An 18,441-nucleotide genomic window follows, 5' to 3' on the forward strand; every position below is an offset into this window, starting at 1 on the left:
AATTAAATTTTAAATTAAATAATAATAATCGCGCCTCTTCTAAGAGTTTCTTAAGGGTTCAAAGGGAAGAGAGATGAGATTCATTCATCAAGGATGATTTATGGTTGAAAGGCATGATAATGTATATTCGTTGCAGGATTTGTGTAAATCTGAGGAAACGGAGACAATTATAGGAAGAAACAAGGATACTGGAATTAAGAGGTGAGCGTGGTTATGCGGGTATAGGTCGCGCTTTCTGGTCAAAGGTCGCGGATTCGAATCCCGTTGGTTCATTTTTTTTCTTTTTTTCCTCTCCATTCCTACATTTACGTTTCACGAAATTTCACTTTGAGTATGTGTGTTTTCTAAAAATTCCTTTCCTTCCACGTTACTTTTATTATCCTTGGAAGAATCTTTTTAAGATTTTTTTTTAATTCAATTATGAGATATATATTGGAATGGAATTTGTTTTTCATTGGAAAAAAAGGTTTTTTTCGAAGTGTCTCGCATATATTTCCATAAATCATGCTAAATCAGAGAAGAATTGTATTTTATTCCACGTTAAAAGTAGCAATTTGTAATTAGAGCCACGAATACTTAGGCAAATTAATTTTTTGCACATCTTAAGATCTATTTTTCCTTCCAATGTATATCTTAATTTTCCTTGATTTGTATATTACGTGCATTCTCAACATTTCTCAACACGTTTAAATTTTTCAAAAACGAGCATAAATATTCTATTTAATTAAGCAACGAATATTCCTTGCTTAATCGAACGAGATAATTTTCCTACGCAAGAAATAAAACATTGTTCTATTGAAATGTTAATTAACTTTGTCAATTTTTTTCTAATTTTTAAGAATACTTTTTTAAGTGTATATATACTTTAGGTAATATTTAAAAAATATTTAACAAATATAGAAAGAACAATTTTATTGTTGAATTTACAGTTGAATAGAACATTGTCTTAATTTTGTATTTTTATACTTGGAATAATGACTCTGGGAAATAATTCGTATAACCACAAGAATATCAGTAAAATAGAATACTGAATCTGGGATTTATTTGTGTTAGTAATGATTGTAAGTAGGTGTAATCAAGGCCACGAATCTTTTTAGAGTTTCGTGAAGTAAGTAGAACTCGTGAAAAATGATGAAGAAACGATTGAAGAGTCAGTATATTATTCGTGTTTAAATATTTACAAAGGAAGAGTCAACAACTGTGTCAATAATTACTAATTACAACTAATATTTTGTGAGAAAAATTAAAATTATTGTAATTTTCATCTTACAATCATTACAAATATTTGATGAAATATTAATGCAATTGTAATTCCTTTTTAAATAATAATTGAATAATGAAACTTATCCAACTTGAAATATATCTATACTCTCCTAATAATTCCAGATATTATTTCTCTAACGTTAAAACCCTATTTTATCATTACTTGCTCGATTTTAAAAACATCAAATTTTTTCAAAATATTTAAAAAATAAATCTAAACTCATAAATATTATAAAAAAAAAAAAGAAAGAAAGAAACGAAAGATATCTTATTATTATTGGAAAAAGAAGTAAGATTCTGCTCGATACGAAAAAAAAAAAAAAAAAAGAAAAGAAAAGAAAAAATAGATTGCACAAGCAAACGTTAAACGGATTAAAGGAATTTTAATTTCATTCGATTAAGGCGGCACGAAGGTTTCAAAAGTAACACATTAAATCTCATGAGTTGCAATTACTCACGCAAGAGACTATGTTGGCTAATGTGATTTAACCGTGTTGTACATATGATTGAAAGCCTCGAGGTCAAAACGTGACAAGTTACATTTTGCACGACGATCACGAGTATGTTGGATTAATAGAAATTAATAGAACAGAAGTTGTAAAATTTCCATAGAATTGATCGAATTAACTATTGACCAACTTCATTTCTTCAAATCTTTTTCCTAATCTGATAATGGGAGTACAATCTACGATCTATCATCTACGAGAGAGATCTTGTAAGAGATGATAAATTAAACCTACGACTGCGCCAATTTTTATAAATATTTTTCTTTTCTTTTTTCCTTAATCTGATAATAGAAATAGAATCGTGGAAAAAAGAAAATGATGAATTAAAACGCGACTCGATTGTATAACTGAAATATTATTACAATTTTTAAAAATAATAATATTCCAAAAAAAGAAAAAGAAAAAGAAGAAATTAACAAAAAGCTTACGAAATTGTTCGTAACGTTACTCGAAAATTAAATATCAATTTCCAAGGAAATAAAAAAACGAAAGGAAAGTCAGTTACATAAAAAAGTTACCTAATATAAAAGGAACAAAAAAAGAAAAAAGGAAAAAAATGAAAAATAATTTGATCCTTTTCATTTCATTATGAAATCATTAAAAAGAATTATATTATTTTATAAATATTATTTTATATAATTATGAAATACGTCCAATTACACACTTTTTTCACGAGTATCCTGTGAAATTTACGATTCTACGGACGATTTTACGACTCAACGATGTTGGATCGACACGATTTTCAACGTCAATGGAATAAAAGATCAAATTTGACAGGGGGAAAAGAGAGAGAGAGAGAGAGATTCCTTCGTCATCATACGCTTCTACTGGCAATAGGAATAAAAATTATTCGCTCGAGTCTCGACTCAAGAATCAGGTCCATTGAGGTTAAAGACGTAATTTAACCGCGATTTCCTAGAACACGCCGCGAGGAAATTGCCAGTTAACGCATTCATTCCATCGACTGCTAACGTCCATGCGTTCCTTATATATATATATATAAACAATATTCAACGAAGAGAAAGGGAATTAGGAGAGAATTGGAGTAAAAAAATAATCATAAATGTTAAAAAATTACGACCAAGACAATTTTTTTTTAAAAACTCGCCTTTAAAAATAAAATTATTCCAAATATCCTTTCGATTATTACATTCGAACACCTATTTTAAGAACAATTCAAAAAGGATTTTAAAAAATTTTTCGATACATCGTTCTCATTTTTGGTTTAGTTTAAAGAATCAACATCTAAGCTGTAACATTTATGATGATTATATAGAACAATACTTATATATATATATATATATATAAGAAAAATCCATTGAACTTTCGACGCTAAAGTATCACCGTACAGATATTCAGAAACAATGGTCCCCCCATCCCAGGGCAAAATTCTTTTCACGTTGCTCAGAGCTCGAATGTTTGAATAGACACACTAGGTCTGCTAGGTACTTACAGTAGACATAAGTTACATTAAACGCGTACTGTTTCGATTCTATCTCCTCGCTACCTAACAACCCTACCAGTCGCCATAACTTCAACATTAACGGCGTTACAGCGTTACGTTTTCTTTGTGCCGCGTCCCACCGACGGGGGACACGGACACGGTAAATCTCGCGGGAACGAATTACAAAATTACGACCATTCGAGCCACCCCGTGATTATGAACCCCGTGAATTCAAAACATCGCTTGTTTGTCACACGCCATGCCACTCATCCGTTTCGACGCCTAATGAATTGTAATCAATCGTTCTTTATCGAAAATGACAATTCTATTCTCGTTACACCTCGTAATGAATTGGATTGATTGGATGAATTGAAACTATTGATGCTTAACAATAATTAATGGATTATTTGGTTTTTTTCATTTAATTTGTTTTATCTATTCGTTTGATTGGAATTAATAATGTTTTTAAAAATTCTTACTCTCAATAATTATCAAATTGTATCTTGCCAATATTTTCTTAATTCTATTTAATTATTTGAATTCATCTAATTCTAATATTCGTTGAATACAATGAATTCAATGAATTCTTTCTAAACTGAAAGAAAATTTAATTTAATATAAATAAATTCACAACTACAGTAAGCAATCTACAATCTACAATTCTTGAACCCAAATTTTCCTATTTTTTCCACAAACCAAACAAGAAACTATACAATAATGTAACTCTAATTACACCCTGTAATGAATTGGATCAATTGGATGAATTGAAACTATTGATGCTTAACATTAATGGGTTATTTGGTTTTTTTCATTTAATTTGTTTTATCTATTCGTTTGATTGGGATTAATAATGTTTTTAAAAATTCTCTCAATAATTATGAAATTGTATCTTGCCAATATTTTCTTAATTCTACTTATTTGAATTCATTTAATTCTAATATTCGTTCAAGAATTCAATGAATTCTTTCTAAATTAAAAGAAATTAAAAAAATTCAATCTAATATAAATAAATCAACAACTACAGTAAGCAATCTACAATCTACAATTGTTGAATCCAAATTTTCCCATTTTTTCAACAAATCTCCGAACAGATAAGAAATCGTACAATAACATAACTCTTGTTACACCCTGTAATGATTGGATGAATTGAAACTATTGATGCTTTATGTTAATGGGCTATTTAGTTCTTTTTATTTAATTTGTTTCATCCATCCATTCGATTGGGATTAATAATGTTTTTAAAAATTTTGAAAAACTATCCAAATTTCAAGAGAATCGATAAGAGATTAAAATTTAAAAATTTTTGAATTCGTAAATTCTTAATCTCAATAATTATCAAATTGTATCTTGCCAATATTTTCTTAATTCTATTTAATTATTTGAATTCATTTAATTCGTTCAAGAATTCAATGAATTCTTTCTAAACTAAAAGAAATTAAAAAAATTCAATCTAATATAAATAAATCTACAACTACAATAAGCAATCTACAATCTACAATTCTTGAACCCAAATTTTCCCATTTTTTCCACAAACCAAACAGGAAACTATACAATAATGTAACTCTTGTTACACCCTGTAATGAATTGGATCAATTGAATGAATTGAAACTATTGAATGAAACTACAATTCAATGAATTCTTTCTAAACTGAAAGAAACTAAGAAAATTCAATCTAACATAAATAAATTTACAACTACAGTAAGCAATCTACAATCTACAATTCTTAAACCCAAATTTTCCCATTTTTTCCACAAACTTCCAAATAGATTAATATAATTTAATATAATTATTTTTATTTTAATATAATTTCGTTAACATAAGATGCGATTTTTAAAAAAATTATCGGAGAGAATTGACAAGAGAAAAGATAATAAGTTAACGGGTCGTCAGAACGGAAAAGAGAGGCTTAATAAATCTGCACCGAGAGAGATCCGATCGCGGCGAATTTCGCGTTCTTTGATGCTCACCGGGTATATCGAGCGGTGGATCGACCGTGTCCACCCAAGGATTTATACCCTCGACGAGATACGGACGTGGTATTTTATCCGTTTTATTTATTTTTTCTTTACCTCTTTACTTTCTTTTTATTTTCCGCCGCTTCGAATAAATTTTTATTCGTTCAAGTCGCCGGCTTCGATAAGACTTCGCGTGAAAATATGGCGAGTCCCTCGATTCTCTTTCGATTCTCTACGTTAAAATGCGAGAGAAGGAAGGAGTCGAGGGAGAAGGAAACGGAAGAGGGACGTAATTAAGATGCAAGAGAGAGGAGGAAACGTTGGTGATAATTTTGTAGGTTGTTTCGTGACTTTATTTACTCCTTCGGATCTCTCGTCGAGAATTAAGTTAAGAATTACTTAATAAAGGAGAAGGTAAAGAAGTAAAGTTATTTTGGAGGATGAGAGAAGAAGAAGTGTTGAACACTTAAAATACGTCAACATCTCATTTCCTCCAATTGAATTTATAGGAATGAAATTATTTTGGAGGATGAGAGAAGAGGAAGTGTTGAATACTCAAAATACGTCAAAATCTCATTTCCTCCAATTGAATTTATAGGAATGAAATAAGAGAAAGATCCTAAAGAGAATACATTACAGACGTTGTCGGTGAACAATGTACTGTTTCATGCTCGCAAGTTGAAATTACGTGCATCAAGTTCTCGTGCAACCACGACCGTATCCCTCCCCTGTTTCGATAATAAATGTTCATTTCACCTACCGTATAGCTGCGTTTAACCCAACACCACACTTTCTACCGTTTCATTTTTCATCCAAACCGCCATTCATTCAACACCCCGCATCCTTAAATAACGCCATCCTACCTACCATTCACCAAACCTCGCATAATATCAATCATCCTTTCCAAATAAACCGCCACTCACCACGTATACCTTTACTTTTCCTTCCCCTCCGAACTTTACTTTCGCGAAATCGACCCGTATAAAACACCTTAAAAGAACATTGGTTTCTTCCCCTCCCCTCCCTGCTCGCGAAAATTCGTTCCTTTCGATTGTTCATCCAAACCTCCCTTCTGTACGAATCCTCTCCGCGAAACACACGCTTTTAACAAAAAAAATTCGCGTTTTATCCCCGTAAGAAACCGATTTGATTTATGTAGTATCCCCTCGATCTATCCGAGACGCAATTACACACCGGCTAATAGCCCGTATTATAAACAATTTGAGGATCGAACGGTTTGCAAGCCAGTGTGATTTATCGGCTTGCCGAACATCTACAAAGATTTACGAATCGTGGATAGGGTTGCGCGATACCGCTTCTAAATAAGATCCGCTCGATCGGCAATAAATCAATCGGGTGTCGAAGATAAATCGATTCGAGTACTCTCGCATGACGTGTTCATTGCCGAGGATCGGGAGCGGGGTGTAAGCGAGGTATTTCGAGGGCCTGACTTTCGAGGGCAATCGCCTCGTGATCTTTGGGCACAGAGCATGATTTTTAAATTCTTTGGATCTTTTTTTTTTTTTTCTTAAGGATTAATGACTTTATCGGTTATTAACGGTTGCTTGGAAATCGGTAATTCTGCACGGTATAATTTTCTCTCGCGTTTGCGGTAAGCTTTGTCACGTGGATTAGCTATGATTATGATAGAGACGAAGATGAAGGTTTGAATATATATATGTATTTTTGAAATTTTTAATAACAGCGAGGATGAAAATCTGAAACTAATCTTCTCAATTTTACTCGGTTTAATTCTAAAGTGTTAAAGTTATTCATGCTTAGGAATGATTAATTATTATCTCATCACATTGTTCAGTAACAAACCATGACTGTATCCGTGATCAGCAATTATGCGCTTAACGATCCTTTCGTAATTCAGTTCCTAAGTTATCTAAGCTATTGCTCGCGTTATAGTGAGAAATTTGAGTAATTAAACGCGTCAATGTAAAAGATCGGACAAGTGCCTATAAAATTGCGCAACCCTTATCTTGAGAATCTTGAAGGAAGATTATAAATAACGCTTCTGATATCGATAAATATACTACTATTTTCATGTTCCCTGAGTAATATGCTCGGTTGTTATTTTGCAATTAATTTTTTGCTGATACTAAAGTTTTAATAAGCAAGTTTTAATTACTTCCTGAACTATCAAACTATAAAGTTTATGCGAGGAAAAGATATTGTAATGTTAAAAACTATCTTATTTAGCTTAATGGATAATTTTTGGTATAAAATAGATTTATAATATACGTATGTCGTGCATCGAAACTTTATATAAAGAGGCATGCATACTATTGGCAATTGTAAATTGCAGAAAATAAAAGGATAAAGAAAGAATTGAAACTCACTATACGTTGTCTTCAATGTGGGTGTTGATCCAATATTTGAAAAGAAACTAGTCGATGCAATCATTGTTTCACTGACTTTGTTTTCTGTTTAAACAAAATATATAATATATTAATATAATAATGTATTAACAATGTTAAAATATGAAAATTATTTAAGTAATATTTTTTATTTGGAATTATAAATGTTTATTGTTGATAAATGATAATTGTATTAGAAGTATAAATTTCCTTATAATTTTTTCATAAGATTATGAAAAAATTATCTTATTGTATGAATTACCTCAAATAGAAGAAAATTATTAATACAAAATAAGGTTAAATTTGATATAAAATTTATAAATTAAACATTGTATAATTTGAATTTGCATGATCAAAATAATTATTAAATATATAATATATAATATTCTATATTTATATAATATATAATATATAATGTATAATATATATATAATATATAATATTTTAATTTCATATTTATTATATGTAATTAAAATATTAAAATATTATATAATTTATATATTATAAAATTTATTATAAAATATATTATATATAGATATATATAGAATTATATATAGATTTCAAACTAAAGCAGGAAGAATTTGTATTAAATATGTTACAAACTTTATCTTTCATAAGGAAAACAAACTTTTTTCAAACAGACTTAAAATCTATATATTCTAAGAATCTATATATTCTAAGAATCTATATATTCTAAGAATACCTTCTTATTGCGAGTCATTTTCCATTGTTTTTAATATTTCACACACACGAGGCGCAATATTTACAAATATTTCAAAGTGAGAACGTGGTCGAACATGACTAAGTGCGTCGTAAACGAAGCCCTGTGTTTACCTTTCATACATATGCTGTTCAATTTATTATATATAATATTTGCTGTGGTTAGTGTAAATTAGAGGTTGTTTGGCATTCATTCAAAGCATTGAATTCAAAAATGAATTGAACTACGTAATATATCTATCTTTTATTATAGATGGCTTTTATTATATTTTGTGATCAACCAAACAAAAGTTTTTTTTATAAATAATTGCATTTTTAATTTTAATAAACTAACAACTGATAAAATTTATGAAGTAACCTTACTTATTCTTTTCTTATTCCATAAGTTTGAATAATTTTTAATTAGCTTTTAAAATTCATTTAAATAAAAATGAATAATATATTCTTTTAAGAAATATATATATATATATATATATAAAATAAGGGATATTATAATAAAGAAAATGGAATTGCTCATATTTGCATGCAATAGATATAATTAAAACAAAAAGAATTTAATATATATATTTCTTTCAATGCTTATTATTTATTTAAATAGCCTTTTTCCTTATGAAATTTAAATGTTTGATATTTTATATGTAATATTTGAGGTAATTTCACTTTAATATGTAATATTTTTTATATATGTTCCCTATTATTATCGCAATAACTATAATTTGAACCCTCACATTTCAACAACGCTTCCAGCAATTTACGATATTTATCGCATCGTTAGAATACTAATTTAAAGAATAATATGTAACAATTTCGGAATTGTTCCTATCGCAATTGATTCCACTTTCACCCTACACTATTATATGTATTCAACGTGTTCCGACACGACGAAATAAATCAGTATTACCTTACGATTGTGATAGTGTAGAAAATTCCGATTCGGAATGGTCAACGTGCCACAGCTTCTCTTTTTATGAACGCATGCTCCTAGCATCTAGATATCTCATTCTGCAACATAACATAACCTAACGTAATTCACCAACGAATCTAACCAAGCGTATATAGCAAAATTTTACGAAAGTTTCTCCATACTATACCTCGATCGATGTTCACTTTCTCACGCAGTGAACTGCATCAATAGCCTCCCCACTTTTTGTATACTTTCCATCGTGTAGCTTGAAGGACTAAACGCCGGCTGCTTCGTATCATGCTTCGTATTTCACAGCGAACGAACCCCAACGTTAAATTTATTCACACTAATGTTCCTCCTTTCCTTGATAACACATTCTTGCACAATAAGACAAACACAAAACGAAATTAATGGACAAATTACTTTCTGTCAGGATAACCGTCCGTAGTGTCGAAATTTATTGCGTCGCTGATCGCGCGAAAAAGGACGCTCTCGTTCAATGCGCGCGCATCATGCGCGCATCGACCCCGCGCATATGCGACGCGCCGTTGCGCAGTGTTACCCCCGCGCATGTGCGTAGTGTCGTTGCGTAGTGTGTCGGACAGCATGGTGCTTCAAGAACGCGGGAAAAAAATATTAACAAATTGTTTTGTGTGGTGCAATAAATATTCATGGGTGAACAAGAGAGACAACAGATACTCTAGACCACATGGTAAGTCAAGTTTACGGGATGAGTCATCGCCCACTTCCTTTTTCGATAGTCGGAACACATCGGCTCGTTCTTGAACGTCGTCATCGTATCGCCGGATAATAAATAATACGTACCGTTTACGTGAAGCTGTTTACGGCGGTTGAAAGTGATATTATTCTCTTCCTCTTTTTCTTTTTTCCGTTTTCTCTTTCTTTTAAACAAGATTAATCACTCTACTCGCTTAATTAAATATCGTGTTAAACGATTCTCAAATTTATTCTATCTTCTCTACAAGAGGGCGGATATCACGTGACTTCCATATTAATGGCGACTAATGGCGCGAAATTATGAAAAGAATATTGCCTCCAATTCCGGAAGAAGATGTTTGAAATGAGGAGTCAACATGAAAAAAAGGTATTTAATTAAAATAATTTTATAATAATATATAGTTTTACTATGTTTTATAAAATATCAAAGAATTAAATAACTTATTTTTCTGGATTTATGAAAAATAATAATTGTATTTTTATTTAATTCAAAAATTATGAGTTACAAAAGTTTTAATGTTTTAAAGTTAGAATTAAAATAATTTAAATTAGATATTTTATTTTAATTAGAATATTTTTTATAATTAATTAATATATATATATGTGTGTGTGTATATATATATATATATATATATATATATATATATATATATATATATATATAAGTAGGTAATTGATAATTAAAATTTTATTATATTATTATATTGATTGACTTTAAGAAGACATTTTATAGAAATTATCAATTTTAGTGTGATTTGATATAAAACTATGCTTACTTTTATAATTACAATTTAATTTCTATATCCTTTTTTCTTTCTATTTCTTTTTAAATCATACATTTGTGTGTCTTACCATACATAAATCAGTCTAAAATCGTAATTCGAAGCGTGAAGACTTTAGTTGCAATGCTCGTCACGCTTTCTTATTTATTGTTAAATATTTTTTGTGTTTTTTGATTTATTCTTGAAAGATTCATTAGAAATAATAAATCTGTAATATATCATCAGTGTTAATTTTATGTTGCTTTGCACCTCTGAACATTTTAATCAGAGATAAAATCTTTTAAGATTTCACTAGAAGACACATTATTATTACTATTCTTTTTCCACAATGAATATTCCTTTTCAACTTTATATAGAATTAAATACAAAACTATTCTAACATCTAACAATCTATAATTTAGAAAATAAGAAAGATGATATACAATGCTTAACAATTAAATCTTAACATTTGAAAATTTTCAATATTTTTCACAAACGAAGATAGTTTCTTTTCATATAATAATTTTTTTCAAACTTTAATAAAACTTTAATGGAAACCTTGTGAGACGGAAATCGACTTATTCATGCGAGCAACGTTTCTCTTCTATTCCCAGATAGATTCATATCGTGAAATGCTTGTTCGATTCCGATCTCACAAGATTCTGATTCATCTGATTCATCCTCGAACAACGCGAATAATCATCGTTAGATGTTCATACTTTTATAACAAGAGATTAAGGGTAATTTCAAACGTCCGCAATCATCCGAGACGCGGATGTTGGTCGAGGAAATGAATCCATATGTGACTCACGAGTATAACTGTAAATTATATGTTCTCGTTTTTTTCTTTTTTTTTTTTTTTTTATTAATCTTTCTTTTTCTTTTGACAATCTTTTTCAAAAATCTATCTTTTCTTCAATCTTGAACTTGGCGTTCTATGCATATGAAACTTTCACGTCGTTAGTCCATATTTTTATTTTTCGTGAGTGAAACGCGTATCGTTACAGTTCACAAATGGATTTTTAACACGTTGTACGCGATGAATCGTTAAAATCAAGCTCTAATTAATTTCTTGATCGAATATTTCCGCGACACTGCGTGTTTCTTTCTACACTGTCATTAGCAACTTTAAAAAATATACATACATAGATAAAAAATAGGATTAATTTATAACAAATAATCGAGATAAATGTTTTGATATCGACTAAATAATTACATGAATATTTCGTAAAAAATTCTATGCAAATTTTTTTCTTTTTTTAGAATAGCGAATAGAAATTATTCCGGAAAACTTTTAGGAAAAATACATTGTTTCTTTAATTGTCTTTTTTAAATTATTAATGCAAATCTGTCGGTTTTCTCGTATAAGAAATTTAAAAAAAAAGAAATCTTAGCAGACCATTTACAATTCTTGCAATTTACAAATAATCTGTTACTGAAACAGGTTACAAAAATTGTCACGTATTCCATTTATTTCTTAACAACGGAAAAACCCAATAAATAAACGTATCATATCTGTCAAACAAGCGATACCTTATTAAAAAAAGCGTCAATTTTTCTCGAATTTACAATTTCGATATTCGCATTTCTCACTTCGTTCTCAATTTATTTATTTATTTATTTTTCGTCCTTACATGATTAATTAAAGTGATGGTAAAAACAAAAAGTTGAAACGGAAGGGAGGGGGGGAGATGGAAAATTAAAATGCAAATGAACGAGCGTGAGTGTATCGGTGGCTGTGAATTTATGAATAAATTTTACCACGTCACAGACCGGATTTAACTTCATTCGATCTAGTTTAATCATGCGACTTAATGAAGAATCCAGGGATCGACGAATCTGGATCCTTAACAGAGCAGGGAGGAGGGTGAGGGGAGAATATATTTATTTCACGATAGATTCATAATTTTTGCGTTCTAAAATACGATTCGAATGAATCAAAATAAAAACTTTTCCTTTCCTTTATCTCGTTTCGTCTTCTCCTCCTCCGTGGAATATTGTTGCGAGCAACTTGTAGAATGTCAAGGACTGCTTCTATGAAGAGGTAGAAAGAAAAGATAGTCTGTCTCTATTGATTTATTATTGAATTGTTGTTAATTCAATAAGCGCGTTAATATTATTTCAGTATTAGAAAGCTTGACAGATTCGAAGATACACTCGTTTCACTCGTATTGGATAGGCAACGCGTTCAAAAGCATATCCTCTTTTTCAGAATTAGAAAAATCTTCCTCTCTCTAATTCCAATCTTGTCTTGTCAAATTGGAACAAAAATTGTAACAACAATTTATAAATATTTACAATTAATATTGGTAAGATAAAAATCCTATGGAATTTAATCATGGTATGATAAATATTCGTTTAAATTCAGAGTCGTTTAGAAATATTTTTCGTTTGTTCGTTATCGTCTAATAAATATAGGATAGCTATCACGAAGGATAGATGAGATATGCGTGAAATGGACAGATCGGTTAATTAATTAAAATCATGTTCGAACGATCATTAACCTATCGTGATCAGTGATCATTTATCAAGGACACCATAACAATAAATACCATAGCATAATACCATAACCATAAATTAAAATCTTAATAATTTTATAAATCGATATAAAATCAGAAATACCGATTTGATCGCTTCGTCTGCCGTTTCTTCCTTTTTTTTTTTTTTTTCTTTTTCATTCCGAGTGCAAACAAGATGACCCGGTGATATCGGAGAAATTATTAACGGGAATTTATGTATCCTGTCATGGGTCAACGGATGACGAAGAAGAGAGAGAGAGAGAGAGAGACCGTGCAAGCCAAACACGTGCGAGAGTTATATCGGCTATGAATATAAAGTATCCGTAAAGAAAATGATCTCCTTTTCTGATAAGACCTGTTCTATTTTAATTACGTACATTTAATAAATAAAATTCGATCGAATGTCGATAATTCAAATCATGAATTTTATACAAAGATTTCGTTTCAATCTGGCTCGTCGATAATTCAAATAATAATCGAGTTATATAAAGATATTTTGAATTAAACAAATTCAATGTTTAAAGATTGGGGACAAGGATTAATATTTTTTTAATTATAGACTCCCAGTAATTAAACATCCATCTCTCCATTTATATTCTCATCACAATACTAATATTCAATACTCATATTCAAAAAATCAAATATCCATTATGTTTTCAAAATTATCTTATAAATTCTCCCTTCTTCAATTCTCCAAGGAACGATGTAGAGTATTATATCATTTTGAAATTAAAAATTGGGGACAAGGATTAATATCTCTCACATGAACTCTCAGTATTGGAAAGAAAAATATTTCAAATATCTTTTGTTTCCTTCCATTCATATTCCCATCAAATTCTTAATGATATTAAAGAAACTCGAGGAATGAAATCCAAATTCAAAATTATTAATATATTAATATTCAAAAATCGAGAGAATCACCAAAGCATCCACTATTAATTTTTAAGATCACCCTATATATATATGTACTTCCTCTGCAAGGTATCGAAGGAACGATGTTCCTTGCTTTTTTTTTTTTTTTTTTTTTTTCTTTTAACTTCGTTTCAGTGCTCGCTCGTCACCATTATTCTCGCGACCCTGCCCTTGAAACGGGTTTGCAGCCCATGGTTTCATTTCAGCAACGGCCACCGCCTTTGATTGAGTAACACCGCTTAGCGGTACCGACTATCCTTCGCCGCGTGTGCTCGCGCGTTTCGATTTTCACTCGTTCTAAAAATAATCCCCCGCCTCCGGTGTCAGAACTCGAAACGTTCGGCTCGCTCTCGATCGGCGAAACGATCGACAGACCTCTCCGCTTACTTTCTATTCGGATTTATCTCGAATCGCTTGACAGTTGGAGGCTGAGCGTGAAACTTCCTCGACGATTCTCGCCAGTGGATGGAAACGTGTGGTGTGATGCAAAGGCGCAATCTCTCTCTCTTTTGTTCTTCCTTTCAGATTGAATTTCATATAGCCAGGAGATAGGTAATTTCACAGTCGTTAAGAGAACTTGCTCCGCTTTTTTTTTTCCAAGGAATAATTATTCGAGGAAGATAGGATTGTTGGGTATAATTGTTGTGGATATGGAAATTCTTTCGTATTCGATTGAATAAATTATTATACATGTTATAAGAATTTTTCATTCTTCGTATTTTCTTGAGATTCTATCCGTTCGATTTTCGTAGAAATTATTGGAGAATAATTTATCAAATCAAAATCTTCGAATTCCATCTTCCAATTCGAATATCTGTCAAATAATCTCGAATCAAATTATCGTAATTTTATTAGCCCAAAAATGAGCTTCTTTTTTCATTCGAATACATTTGAGACAAAAAACTGTGTATCGTAGAGGCGAGCGTATCTTATTGAGGCTGGCTTATCGCTTACACATTTTCTACGTGTAAGCTCGATGTAAATCGGATCTTACCGGTGGGTGTACATCGGTCCACATGGAACCTGACGATATTACCGGGTGTCCAGCCGGGAGTGACAAGGACGTCTGGCTCACCACCATGCTAGATTTATGGGATCAATCGGATCTGGTTGTATCTCTGGTGTAGATCGACATCCAGATTCGACGTAGGTATATATATATATCGTACGATTATGAGCAAAAGGATACGTATATACGTGGGCAGAGCTATACGTATGTTAGAGGCTCGCTCAAAGGTGTGAGTATGCGGTGTGTTTTACATAGCTGGCTCCATATATGCCACGGGAACACGGAACTCTTACATCACCTTCGATACCATTGCTCGCAATTATCGATATAACGTGCCACGCAGGCTGAGCAACTTTGTTAATTTCTCGACGATCATGTTGGATTGATTAAAAATTATGTATGGGAGGGAAACTTCTTTTTATAATATTATCCTTTGTAATTACAATTGAATATTGTTAATTGTAGGAGTATGGATGTTGCTCTCTGAAAAAGATTTAATTGGTAATTAAAAATATAAAAATAAGAAAGCTATGTGTATATCAGTGAGGTGGTATTTTTAAAGGGTATATCAAAATTAAATCTTCTTTATTTTTGGCTTGGTGTGAATCTCTTATCCGCATTTAGATCGGCATATATCGGTAATAGAAATAATTAATAAACATCTATATCTTCTATGTATCGTAAGAATTTTTCATTCTTCATATTTTCTTGAGATTCAATTTTCATAGAAATTATTGGAGAATTATTTATCAAATCAAAATTGTTCGAAGCAATCTTAATCTCTTCCAAATACTTCATCTTCGAATTCCCAATTCGAATATCCAGAAAGTCAAAGAATCTCGAATCAAATTATCTGTATTTATATAATTTTAATATAAATTAATATTATATAATAATTTATTTTATATATTAATTTTATTAGCCGAAAAATGAGTTTCTTCTTTTATTTCTACTTCTTAACTCAATTTTTACGTGTTCGTTTTCGATCTTTCTTTCTTCAATATGCAACTTTATACACGATATAATTATTCACAATCGATTCCATTCCAAAAGTCTCGTAATTCTCACGCTGGCATTCGATGAAAACGGCTTAATCGGTTAAACGGATAATCGAGTCCCATTTCAGAAGTTGCACCTGTTCCGATAACACGTCGGCCGGTTAACAGCTCACCAGTGCGTACACTTTCATACCTTTCACGGTTTGACGTTGACGCGTAATTAGCTCGCCGCTAAATTATCACCGGTTATTGTATTTGATTTGGTAAATTGGCTTTCGGTTCGATAAAAGGTCGGCCCTTGCATCTCGAAATTTATATAACGCGGCAGAGGCGTTTCCTCCACAGAACCGATTTTATTCTTTAATTAAGTCAATGTCCATGGGGAGGAGAGAAGGATCACAGAGAGTTAGATAATTACGTTAATTCATATTCGATGTTTGATTCGAGATTGAAGTAATGAAATTGCGCGAAGATTTCAATCAAAGAGATTGGAATATGGAAAAAACGATTTGGAAAAATATTTAGATGTTTAAAATTTGTAAGAATTATTTTCACGTTAGTATACACGAAGAAAAAGGCGTGTTGTTGTTTCTCTGATAACGAATAATGGATATCTATTAATTAATAAGGGATTGATTAGCTTAGATTTAAGACATATTTAGATTTATATTGGCCAATTTATATCATTGAATTATAGCTGAGGTGAGAAGCTGAGAATAAAAATGTCTGATAATAAATACGTATTATAATGCAATATAAGATTTATCTTATTTAATTATAGGTTAATTTGATAAAAAATTCGCTACTCCATAGAAACTAAATGTATAATTACAATCTTATTATATCTTATATTAGATATATTATCAGTCTCATTATGTGCAATTAAGTGAATTTTGTTTCCTTCATGATACTGGTACATTTCAAAATTTTATTCAATCATTATCGATTTATTGATTGTATTTATTTAAATAAATCACTGAATCTGATTAAAGTTAAATGGTTACATTATCACATTTCTTCGAGAAGAAAAGAAAGGGAAAAAAGGCGAAAAACAATGATCAAATTCATTCAAGAGAAAATCGTGAGCAATCGTTAAATTTCGAATGTTTCCCCTGTTCAATTTCAACCACTGAGCCGGTTCTACGCGTGAAAAATTCTCAATAGAATTCGAGACTTTTCGCAGAGCCTTTGCTCGAACGAAACACTATCGAGGCGTGGTTCGAACATGTCGAACGTGGGTAATAGTACATCTGCTTTTAACTCGAGGACGGCAAACACAAGATTATTATACGTGGAAAAAGAAGAAGAAGAAGAAGAAAAAAAAGACAGCATCTAACGCATTAAACGTTGCCTCGTTAACCACGGGTTAATACTTAATTTCCTCTCCATAAAATATAAAATTTCAATTTTTCTTCTAATTCCTTGCCACGGTCTATACCGGTGCGTCCATCTTTCCACGTGATACACACGTTTACGTAATCACTATAATTTAAAGAGTTTCCAAAGCTCCCCGTTGCCGCGCAATTATCCAAAGAAGAAATCGTTAACGAACGCGAACACGATACCATCAATTTACGAACGCTTCTATAATGTTTTAAGCTTCTTGGTTTCTCTGGCGAAAGAAACGCTTTCCAGACACAGTTTTGCGATCCTTAATTGCACACCTGCTTTTGAACCCGAGACAGAGTGTACAACGGTAGGGTAAAATGGCACTTGCCAACCCCTTTACCCATAGAATGAACGAACGAATGAATGAATTTGTTAAAAATTAGAAATAGAAACGATTATTTTCACTTTAAAATTTAAGCTTTTGTTTGCATAGGATATAATTATTTTTCTTATTTATAATTTTGTTTGTTTCTTTTTTATTTTATTGTAAAATGGAACAACATTTTATAATATGGATGTTTAAAAATATTTTGCTTTGGTTTGTTTGTGAAGGATGTTGATGAAGGGGATGAATTTGTAATAATAGAAAGAATAAATAGAAAAGTTTAGCAGAAAATCAATTAAAATTTTTAAAAATTAGAAATGACAGATAGAATAGGATTTTATATTTTTTGATAAAATTTAAATCCTTAAGAAATAAAAAATATTCTGGTAATCGTTTTTCAAAACATAGAAAATACTATCAAATTATTTAAAAACATTTAAGTTGTTGTTGAATATTTATTAAATAGATGGTTTAATATTCAGGCTGATTCATAAATGAGAAAAGCAAAAAAAGCATATAAACATAAAAAACATAAAAAGAAAAAGAATATCGGATTTTGCAGAGATTATTATTTATTAAATCGAATTCCTTAAATGATGATAGTAGATGTTAAAATTTTATATAGATATAGT

At 30.6% G+C, this 18,441-nt stretch overlaps 1 protein-coding gene and 1 long non-coding RNA gene across 4 annotated transcripts in view; one reads left to right on the forward strand and one right to left on the reverse strand.

The window, feature by feature from the left end:
- Nucleotides 1-9,714, reverse strand: part of LOC107965098 — an 89,060-nt gene extending 79,346 nt beyond the window's left edge. Inside the window, exons 1-3 of the long non-coding RNA XR_001704591.2 lie at nucleotides 9,346-9,714; nucleotides 9,156-9,256; nucleotides 7,517-7,600 (exon numbers count right to left, since the gene is read on the reverse strand). This is a non-coding gene — a long non-coding RNA (uncharacterized LOC107965098). The remainder of the gene's footprint in view (nucleotides 1-7,516; nucleotides 7,601-9,155; nucleotides 9,257-9,345) is intronic.
- Nucleotides 1-18,441, forward strand: part of LOC726179 (protein sister of odd and bowel-like) — a 131,641-nt gene that overhangs the window by 62,468 nt on the left and 50,732 nt on the right. The window contains exons 1-2 of one of the 3 annotated variants that reach the window (XM_016914563.2): nucleotides 9,740-9,870; nucleotides 10,145-10,263. The exons of 1 other annotated variant lie outside the window; for it this stretch is intronic. The gene's annotated coding sequence lies outside the window, so the exon portion shown is untranslated. Of the gene's footprint in view, nucleotides 1-9,739; nucleotides 9,871-10,144; nucleotides 10,264-18,441 lie in introns of those variants that run through there. One more of the 3 variants, XM_001121936.5, reaches the window with a different exon arrangement.

The sequence above is a fragment of the Apis mellifera genome, linkage group LG10 (assembly GCF_003254395.2).
Source record: "Apis mellifera strain DH4 linkage group LG10, Amel_HAv3.1, whole genome shotgun sequence".
Classification (NCBI taxonomy): domain Eukaryota; kingdom Metazoa; phylum Arthropoda; class Insecta; order Hymenoptera; family Apidae; genus Apis; species Apis mellifera.